Genomic DNA, 12500 nt, shown 5'->3' with positions numbered 1-12500 from the left:
TCTAATCACTAAGGATGTTGCATTTGGGTCGACGTTAGAAGTTCAGGAAAAACTTTTATATTTTTGCGTGCAGGTGTGGCTGTGTGAGATTCCCAATCACATGACTTCGGGTTCAGTCCCACTGTATGGCACTAAAATAATTATCTTCTATACCCACGGGTCGAAAAAACCTTGTGAGTGAATTTGATTAATGCAAACTCATTGTATATATATGTGAGTGTGTGTGTGCGCGCGCGTGTGTGTGGTATTTAAAGGCTCGTGACCTAGTCGTGAGGGTGCTGCACTCTCTCACTATCACAAGATCTTAGTTTCGATTCCCAGACCGGCTGTGCGCTGGGTTCTTGATCAAAATCTCAAGTTTGCATCCAACCAAACAACTGCAACTGGGTAACTCTGCAACAGATTCGTGCTCCGTTCAGTGAGAATTTCAGGCTTCCCTTTTAACCAATGGGTTGGTATCATTGGAATACGACAACTATAAGTAAAGCGCATTGTGACCAGTGTTGTATAAAAACATACTGTATACAAGTCCATATAGTGATGTATGATTGTATATATGTATGTATGCTTTATATGTATACATACATATATACAAACATTCATACATACATAAAAATAAAACACACACACACACACACACACACACATATATATATATTATATATATATATATATATATATATATATATATATATATATATATGTATGTATGAATTACGATATTAGAATTGTAAATTATCCCTTATTGGTATTGGCTTATATCATATCTTTCTCTTATCGTGTTACTTATATTAAATTTGCATTAAATTTATATTAAATTGTGATATTCTATCCGAAGAACTTAATTGCGACGAAAGTCATCGATACAAGCGATGGTTAAGCTTCAACTTCTGTTCGACAATATTGATAAATAAATCACAGACCGTATCATTTATAAGGACTGCCAGAGGAATTCAATTGTAGAAACGAAAAGATGAATCTTTAAATGAGATATCGTGCTGAGTTTGTCTTGTCATTAAGCAACATAAGACTGAACAAATTACCCACAATTGTAGGAAAATGATGAACACATGATTTTTGTGTGGGATCTATGAGAAAAAAATTGATTGAAGAGAAAGCTGAAACATGCAGGACAGTGAAAATAGTAGTGTTGCTTCTTTGGCTGTAGTTCTTACAGTAGTTGTTTAGCATTAGATCATCCCTTATTTAGTAGACATATATGGTCGAAGATTTATATTCGGAAAACTGCTTCTATGTAAATCAGCGATATAGTCTGTATGTAGACAGTCGACTGGCCAGAATTAGAAACCATATCTTCATTAAATCGTCAAATTGTACCTTACACTATACTTCTGTCTGAAAAATAAAACATGGTTACAAGAATACTGGATCTAAACAAAAATTCCATCTTCGTTTCAGGTTTAAATTTTGTAGGACTAAAAATTTAACAAATCCAAACTTTTAATATATTTTAAAAACTTTAGCTCAGTTCTTATTACACAGACATTTGCCAAAGGTGTTCCATTTCTAACTATGTAAGTATTTCCGAGACTCACCGTAAGACAGGACGTCATTATTCAGATATACACCAAAAGCACTCTGCTCAAGGATGATTGGCAACTGTTCGGAGCTAATGAATTCATGTGCGTTGGTGGTGAATCTCGAACATCAGATTGAAATTTTACTGTTGTAACGGATCACCATTCCAAAACCAATGAATAATATCAATCCATCCAATATTGTTAGCAGCAATCAGCGAGCGTAACAAACTTCTAACAGAATAAGTAAGACTAAATGAAACTGAATACAACTTGTCTTACAAATGAATATATATACATCCACGTATGTGCGTATGTCTCTATTAATCTATCAATTTTTTCTTTCTTTCCATATTTCTTTCTCTCTTTCTTTCACTCTTTTTGCCTATCATCTATGTATCTATTTATCTGTGAACACATGTGCATACACACAAATATACAAAAATATGTACGTCACCCATGTCTTTCCAGGCATAATGAAATAGAACACTACCCAGTGAGCGACGAATAGTTTATTCACGCATTCGTTATGCATTCATTGGTAACTGACAAAAAATTCAATGCATTGCCTCCAGTAACTTTCCCGTTTATAGATAGTCTTTTGGTTGCAATCAATAACTTTCCAGGAACACAAGACACTAGAACCCGACAGTTGGCGACACAGTGAAGCCATGTCTCAATTAATATATATATATATATATATATATATATATGTGTGTGTGTGTGTGTGTGCGTGTGTGCGTGTGTGTGTGTGTGTATTGTATATATGCATATATAAATATATGTGTGTATATATATATATATATATAATATATATACATACAAACACACAAGCTTGCGCACACACACAAGCATATGTGCGTGTGTGTGTATGTAGGAAGGCAAGTTTATAAATATACATATGCACATATATATATATATATACATATAAATGTATGTATGTATGTATCTATCTATATATCTATCTATCTATATCTATCTATCTATATCTATCTATCTATCTATCTATCTATCTATCTATCTATCTATCTATCTATCTATCTATCTATCTATCTATCTATCTATCTATCTATCTATCTATCTATATATATATATGCATAAGAGACGGATAGAATAAGTACTAGGCTTACAAATAAAAAGTCCTGGAATCGATTTGTTCGACTAAAGGCGGTTCTCCAGCATGTCTTCATTCAAATGACTGAAACAAGTAAAAGAATAAAAGAATAAAAGAACCTATATATATGTATGTGTGTGTGTGTGAGTGTGTGCGTATGTGTGTATGTGTGTGTATGTATATACATATACATATATATATGTATGTATCTGCATATGTATGTACAGGATGCGTAAGATATTTGAGGACAGATTTACGTTTATAAAAAAAAACATATATAATAACAGAAAATGACTTTATCAAAGAATTCTATGAGGATAAAAATAATCTTTTCTATAATGTTATTCAATAAAGCCACCTTCAGCTTCAACAACTGCTTCTATATGAGATCTAAATATCTACATGCTCGAATCAAATGGTCCCGGTTCATTTTGGGCATAACTATGGCAGCTTTCAAAGAATCTTTGGGCATGTTCATTGACCTCTCTCTCAACAACGCTCCACATTTAATAGTCGAAATGTAAGAGGCCAAATTTTAGGGATTATGTGATCATGAAAATTTTCAGCCATCCATTCCTGTGTTACTGTAGCAATGTGTAAGAGTGAAGAGTCTTACTGAAACACATATGGCTTTCCATTGCATACACTGTCTCTACAAGGCTTAACAATTATTTCCAGGACCTCAGTATAGAAGGCAAAGTTAAGTCTAAGGCCTTCTGGAAAGAACTAAGGAGGCATCACATGTCTTTCATTGCTGACAACCCCTAAAACCATGAAAATTGCTGGAATTTTTTTTATGTATAACACTTGGAACTTCAGAAGGGCCTGCTCATAACCATCTGTCATTTCTTCTATTAACTTTTTGATGTTGGTCAAAGTTTTTCTGGTTTGAGAAAAAACAAATCAAATCTTCAGTTTGTTTAAGAGCCTTTTAGATCTGATGTAATGATTGTTTTTTTCTTTCTGACAGAGTGACATTTCCTCATCATATAAGACTTATATCCGATGTCTTCGTGGAAAACATTTCTGACTGTTGCTTCTGATACATGGAGATCTTTTGCAATTGACCTCATAGACTTTCTGGGATTGTAATCAATGGTCTGTTGAAGCTGTTGGATAAATTCAGGTGTTCTGATACTTTCAAAGCATTTAGAATGCATTTTATGCTTTGATACTGGCGATACGCTTCCGTCTTCAGTCTCTAGCTCCTTACAAACCTTGCAAACATAAGATATGACAACTTCTAAAAATCGAGATATTTCTAATTCGCTATACTCAGCATTTATAACCACAATAACAGCATACCTCTTCATTTCTTGAGTAAGCTGAGTGTCTGCCATTATTATTTTCTGAAACAAAGATTATACAGAGTGAACAAAAATGCAGCAATGGCCCCAAAAATGGTGTATACTCAAATACCTTACGCACCCTGTATATATACGCAAGCGCGTATATACATACATATTTATATATGTGCATATATATCCATCCATACATACATACGTGTGTATGTATATATGTGTGTGTGTGTGCATGTGGAAGCGCAATGGCCCAGTGGTTAGGGCAAGCGGACTTGCGGTCATAGAATCAATCGTTAAGTGTACACGTGTCTGTGGAGTGCTCAGCCACTTGCGCGTTAACTTTTCGAGAAGGCAGTTCCAGTGTAACCGATGGAATGCCACGACGTTATATACATACATACATATATATATATATATATATATATATATATATATACATATACACACATACATATATATTATATATATATATATATATATATATACACACACACACAAATATATATATATATTTATGCATATATACATATATACACACACACACACATTTGATCGATACGCTTACACTTAAGCGCACATACAGACTAATCTCTCTATCTTTCAAAATCTCTCTCCTGTCACTCTCTATATGTATGTGTGTGTGTCTGTGTGTGTGAGTGTGCGTGTGCGTGCGTGTGTGCATGTGTGTATGTATTTATATTATACACGCATATATATATGTATACACATGATACGTGTATATATATATATATTATATATATATATATATATATATACATATATAAATATACACACACATATATATATATATAAGTATATACATGTGTGTGTATATATATATATATATATATATATAATATATATATGTATACATGTATACATACATACATACATACATACATACATACGGTCTGTGTGCGCATGTGCATGTTCGTGTGAGTGTATTTGTCGAAGTGTGAAAGTGTAGCAACGAATTTAGAGACGACGAAGTCTGAGACAAAAGTCTTTTTATTCTCATACTCTTAACAATCTTTTCCGGTAGCGCAGCATAAAAGGAGATCAATATAGAATCATCTGGAATTAAAATCATTTTTTTTTCTCATCTGACAGTGCACTAATGGTGTGATTGGTCTGTAATCACAAATACGTTAAAACTGTCCATCTTTTTACCGCATCCTTACACACCACACACCAATACAGACGCTCTCTCTCTCCTCTCTCATTATTTCTCACGCACAGATATTTGTGTACATGCCTGCGTTTTTGCATATAACTATCTGTAAGTATATATACTTATCCATGCATATACATACGTATACATGAGTGTATATATATATATATATATGTGTGTGTTTATATGTATATATATACATATATTCATATATGTGTGTATATATATATGTGTATATATATTTATATACCTGCCTTCCTACATACACACGCATACACACACCCATATACACGCACACACACACAGACATACCACACACACACACACACACACACACACACACACACACACACACACATATATATATATATATTATATATATATATATATAAACGTATAACCATCTCCACATATAGATACGCAGTGATACTAAAGCAATTCCCATATGAATTATTTATTCACTATTACCATGACATAAAATATAGTCAGAATAAAACAAAATGGCTCGACAAAAACGCAGCAAATGTGTTTATCTCTGCTTCCCCGCCCCACTCTAAATAAAATAAGAGCACAACAATGCAAATACCTACAGCATTATAAACGAGTATTATTAATATGCAAAAGATAACGTTATGAGATCAGTAAAACATTATTAGCTCCGGAACTACATTATCAATGACACAATGAAAGTCGTATTGCAGCTCTGAAGCACATTGTAATCAAAATAATGCAGAGTTCGTATTGTGTCACTAGAGAGTTCCAATTTGCTGAGCCACCAATGAATAATATCTGCGTATATCTATTATTGATCGAAGGCAATGATAAAATTTCAAGGCCAGGAAATGCTTTGGAATGGATAATCTCAGTTAATCGAATTTTTTTCAACTCCTTATATTACAGATATGAAACGTTGGCGCATGTTTATTTGGCGTGCAGAGCGCTCCTCCTCTGAGATATTTTTGTTAAGCCTTGTTGTTGATATTCATAACCAACCAAATTGCTTTGCTGCTCATTCTTTATCTGTCTGGCTGCTTGTCTGATTCTGTATGTATGTATGTATGTACGTATGTATGTATGTACGTACGTACGTACGTACGTATGTATGTATGTATGTATGTATGTATGTATGTATGTATGTATGTATGTATGTATGTATGTATGCATGTGCGTGTGTATAGAGAGAAAGAGATGCACACACACACACATACACACACATATATATAAATATGGAATTAGCGCAGATGGTAGAACGCTGCATGCGAGAGGTACCAGGATCGATGTCCGGATTTCCAGTAGAGTTACTTTATCACCGTAATCTAGAGATTCAGCAAAAGTGATCGATAAAATAAGTACTTAATAAGTGCTTAAAAGAAAACGGGGTTAATTCATTCGGTTGAACACAAAATGCTTTTCGAACTTACTATAAAACCTATGAACTGTTGCTGACACGCGCTTTATCCAACACATATCCCAAACACCTAGAAATTGTAGTTGTCTCCTTCAAATGAACCCTACCATCTTAAGAAAAGGAAAGACACATTGGACAAGTTCCTCGGAAATGTAGAATGTCGTGACTGTAGCTTTTTATCACACGTTTGCTCGGTTAGATTTGGTTTGGAATTCGGCTAAATGTATAAAGAACAACTCCCATAATCTCATCTTCATGTATTCTTGACTTTGTTTTCCGCTTCGCTCCTGCCCCTTTCTCCCCTTTCTCGCACCCTTTCATATATCTCATTCGTTCTTGGGGCTGCTCTGAATTAACAACCATTTACTCAAATACAGAAAAATCACTCACCTCTTCTTTCAGTATCTATATTACGTCTCATTTCAAAGTTCACAACATAGTCTCCTTTTACATTTTTGTTTACTTGTTTCAGTCATTAGACTGTGGCCACGCTGGAGCATCGGCTTGAAGAATATTTTAGTCGAAGGAATCGACCCCAGTACTCATTTTCAACTCTGGTACTTATTCTAACAGTCTACTTTGCCGAACCGACGAGTTACAGTGACGTAAACTGAGGGACACCGTTTTTAAGCAGTAGTGGGCGACAAACACATACCTAAAGACACACACACACACACATATATATATATATATATATATATATATATTATATATATATATATATATATATATAATATATATATATATATATTATATATATATATATATATATATAATTCTATATATATATATATATATATATATATATATATTATATATATATATATATATATATATATATATACATACATACATATATGTATGTATATATAGTTAATACATATATAAAGAATTTGAGGGATTTAATTCACTGGTGATCAAAACGAATAAGCTGGAGCTAGGGATCCGTATTAGGCTACCATGTTAACAGTTACCTTTTATATGAAAAGGACAACAAAAACCAATGCAGGACGTCATTAATAATAATCCAATTAGAGTAAAGTGAATTTGATGTCTTACAGCTGTTTCTGAGGTATTCCAAGTGATAGGCTAGCATGTCTGTATGCTAGGTATTCCGCCATCAGAGACAAGGTGAGTATGTATGAAAGTTCGAGACAGGGAAATTCACAGATAATAAGGAATAAAATAGAAGAATAAAGATTAAGAGTAGATAGAAGAATACAGACAGGAGAATGAAGTTCGCAGTTCATCCTTTTCCAGAGAGGTATGGCAGTTGGTCCGTACTTCCGTGAAGGTGTAAGCACTTAGGCATAATCCCAGGTATGCCCAGGCAGTATTTTGGACGATGCGTTCAAGTTGAAGTGGTTAGCTAGTATGTAAATGGTCCGCGTGGGTATATAGGTATATAGTCTGCAGCGCAGACTTCAACGTAACAGCTTTGGGCTTTCCATCATAGTAACGCGTGCTTAGAAAGGTAAGGCTATAATGCCGGTCCAGAAACCAGCCAACGTGAGTCCAAATACTTGACTTGATTTCTGTAGAGTATTTTGGTGATTTAACTAAGAATTTTGTCAGTTATTTCCGGCAGGTAGACATACTTAGAATGTCGTTTGATTAATTTTAATAATTCAGCTATTTAATGCTTTTTTGAAACCGCAGTCTCCTATATTATTGAATTTGCTATTACCATTTTTAGTTGTTACACTAGACAATGATAGAGTCAATGTCTTCGCAAATATTTTCACCTGAATTATTTGCTCCGTATACATACATACATACATTTATAAATACATACATACACACATACACACACACTCACACACACATATATATATGGGGAGAGAGAGAGGGGGGAAAGAGATAGAGAGATATATAGGTAGATAGATATGAAGCGTTTCTTTCAATTTCCATTTACTAAATCCACTAAGCATTTCGCCCGGTGTGCTAACGTTTCTGCCAGCTCGCCGCCTGAAATAGCGAAATTATTGAAACAAAACCGGCCGTCTGTTAAGCAATAGAAGGTTTTATTTATTTATTCATTTATTTATCTATTTATTTATTTATTTATTTATTTATTTATTTATTTATTATTAGAGTGGCTTTTTGTGTTATTACTGAATACCCGAATCCAGTCTCCCCACAATATCTAGCAATATATATATACAGTTTCATCATTTACTACTCTTAATCGGCCTGTTTCTATTAATTCGTTTACTATGGTAAAAAAAATTAAATTAAATGAAAAAAATTAGTGTAATACATAGATAACCTAACCCGGTTTAACATGTCATGTCAAGTTGGCCTCTGATAGCCTGTCTATTATAGAAATTGGTATCAGGTTTCCAATCTCAGGATGTTTTATTACTTTCCTTTCTGTTGATAAGCATGTCCTTTAAAACTGAATATGACTTTTCTTCCTGACTAGATGATAAATTAAGTCTGGAGATATTTTTCTCCTTTTCTTCTACCACTTTCGTATCTCTTAAAATGAGCCAGAAACGAAAGGCTTCTGGGGGTCAGAGGTGTCATCACTATCAACCTGTTTTTGTTTAGCTTCATTCAATGACCAATATAGTTGAATAACTATATCACAAACACGTTGCTTTTTTCTTCCTGACTCTTCCATCGTAAATACAATGTCTTTTTAATCTCTATTCTGACTACATTTATTAAAAATACAGTTTCCTTACTTATCTACCATATTGTGTCCGGATCTAAAGATCGCTGACGTTGTCGAAAAGGTGACTCAAATTGAACTTTTCTCTTGTGATATATATTTGTGCATTGAATTCAAATTCCGCCGAAGTCGACTTTGTCATTCATCCTTTCGGGGTGAATAAATTAAGTACCAGTTGCGTACTAGAGTCGATGTAATCGACTGGCCCCTCCCCTCAGATTTCGGGCCCTGTGCCCAGAATAGAAAAGAATATATATTTGTGCGCAAGGCGGCGAGCTGGTAGAAACGTTAGCACGCCGGGCGAAATGCTTCGCAGTATTTCGTCTGTCTTTATGTTCTGAGTTCATATTCCGTCGAGGTCAACTTTGCTTTTCACACTTTCGGGTTCGATAAATTAAGTACCATTTGCGTACTGGGATCGATCTAAATGACTAGCCCCCTCCGCCAAAGTTTCGGGCCTTTTTGCCTTCAGTATAAAAGAATATATATTTGTGCGTGTGGCTGAGTTTAAAAAAGATTAAGCTTCTATAAGGCAAAGTACGAAAAATACCAAGCCGGGCAAGAACTCGCAAAATTTACAAAACAGGATAGCGAGATATAACGTCAACAAAATATTTAGCGTGGTTTCGAACACTTGGTGGTATCAAAAGATTAACTGTGCATGATAACTATGTCGGAACAGTTTCATGGATAAAATGTTACGGAAAAAGGACGGAATAAATACATAACACAATGATGGAGACATGTGAATACACATTCGACACAGGTGCAACATAGAAGAATTTTATGTCCCATTTCATTCGTAAAATTACTTAAACCTATAAGAGGAGAGAGAATTTTATTTTTACTTTCGACCAGCAGAAAGTTGCAAAAGTGATTCAGAGGTCAAAAGTTCCGTACATGTCATTTATCAAAGGCCGTAACTTACATCATTGTCATGTCCGAAACTCTTCGTCCCTGAGTAACTTCTGTTATTTAAATATAAAAACCTGTATATACACATGGCCTGAGTTCTGTTTCTTCTTTTTGCCCGATTATGTGTATGTGTGTGTGTGTGTATACACATATATGTTTAATGCAATAGAAGTAACATATTCGAATCACGAATATATCATGAAACTATTATTGTTAACGAAATAGTAGGTCGTAAACACACTAAGGCTATTGTTAACATCTTCAACATCTTCTGAGCAATGTTAACAGCAGGCTATTCGGTCTAAATGACTTTTGTGCATGTGTTTGAAGTCATATACGCATACACACAAACACACACACGTACATATATACAGAAAGAGAGAGAGAAAGAGAAAGTGATAAATAGACAGACAGACAGACAGACAAGCACATAGATAGATAGATAGATAGATAGATAGATAGATTATACCTGGCAATTATTAAACGGGTATACTTATATATATATATATATTATATATATATATATATATATATATATACTTTTATATAGCAAGTACATTGACAGAGTAATGGCTGAACTACAATTTTGCACATCAACCTAGCGTAAAATGTAAAGACCTATGTAACATCGAAGCAGCGGTAAATATGGCTTGACTGCACGCTAAACATGGCAGCACCAAAAGCAATAACACTACCAACAACAACGCCACACCAACAATAACAACGTCATACCACCAACAAAAACAACGCCACACCAGCAACGACGCCACACCACCAACAACGCTCCACCAACAACAAGGTCACGCTAACAAGAAGACCACACCAACAACACACAGTTTGTGTCGAATTGTACTGATGCTAGCGTAACTCCTTACCCTTTTCTCTCCTTCTGCCTCTCTCACTCTCCCTCCCTCTCTCGGTACCTCTCTCGATAAAATGATTAAGGTTATATAATATCAGAGATAGAGAGGTGTGAGGTGGGCAGTAGTACGTTCATTTTATTTTATGTTGGAAATATATCCGTGCAGGACGGTGATAGCTATTAACATGATATACTAGCTTGTACTTGAAACAGCGTGGCAACTAAGTGTATCTAATTGAATTCAAACCTCCATCTTGCTTACTTGCAAGAAACTGCTTCTCTGTTTGCGTGTAGCTGTTTGCGTATGTATAATATGAGTTTGTGTGCGTTTATGTGTACTGACTCGCATAAACATATATTTGTGTGTGTGCCCGGATGTATCTCACGGAGTGAGTTTGAGTGGGTGGCTCTTTCTGGCAATTAAATCAGGCAGACAGTACATAGGACATAGTGCATCTCATCTTCATTTATCTAATAACATTTAATCATCATCTGTTACGCTAGTCTGCTTGATGGAATAGTCGTAGAATTTATTGTTCTATGCTGGTTGTTGTTTGTGCTACGTATAGAAGAGGTGTTGATATCGAAGCAATTTTGTTTGTGTGTATATGTTTTTGAACATCTTGTATGTACGCATACATACTTGCCTATAAACACAAACACGTACACACACAGATATGTACATGCAGGTGTATATTTATATATATCTATATGTATATATATGTGTGCAGGTGTGTTTGTGTACATATATATTTTACATATATAAACACATACACACACACACACAAACGCATAATTATGAGGAAAGAGTGGCAGAGTCCATGGGACCCTCATGAAAGGTCCTTCATGTTGGTGAGGAGAAAGGCTCATTGCGATGTATTCGCATCACACACACCGTCCGTGTATGTTGGTGTGTAGGCGTTTCTGGTTGTATAAATTAATGACGCATTAAACAACCTCCGTTGCTATACGCTACGTAATTTGCTTCATGTTCTGAAATGTATGTTAATGCTTATCTCATGATAAACATTACAAAAGTGGGGTGAATACAAGATCTCTGAAGGAGAATCGATTAGTATCGAAACCAGTCAGGCTAATCCTTCATTTAATGCCATCGCAAAAATTAAAAACGAAACATTTTCTTTTTTACGTTTGTTACTGTTTGTTTACGCTACACATTACAGAAATGTTTGTCATTAGTTTCCCTTATCAATAGATACAGCCGATACAACGTTACGTGCCATAATATTTCTTATATATGACAGTTTGTATATATATGTATATATGTGTGTGTGTGTGTGTGTGCGTGTGTGTGAGTGTGTGTGCGTGTAAATACATACATGAGCGCATGCATACATAATGCATATATATATATACATATACATACACACATACATATATATATATATATATATATATATATATATAATATATATATATATATATATATATATATATATAGTGAGAATTTACAAAAAGAAACAAAGGACGAAGACGGGTGTGTAAACAACAAA

General features: G+C 34.5%; 1 protein-coding gene across 2 annotated transcripts in view; it reads left to right on the top strand.

Annotated features, from left to right (window-relative positions):
• LOC115221827 (pleckstrin homology domain-containing family G member 7-like) overlaps positions 1–12500 on the top strand; it is a 987181-nt gene that overhangs the window by 499218 nt on the left and 475463 nt on the right. The window lies entirely within an intron of this gene.

The sequence above is a fragment of the Octopus sinensis genome, linkage group LG18 (genome assembly GCF_006345805.1).
Source record: "Octopus sinensis linkage group LG18, ASM634580v1, whole genome shotgun sequence".
In the NCBI taxonomy this organism is placed as follows: Eukaryota; Metazoa; Mollusca; class Cephalopoda; order Octopoda; family Octopodidae; genus Octopus; species Octopus sinensis.
This window is presented reverse-complemented; position numbering and strand designations above follow the sequence as displayed.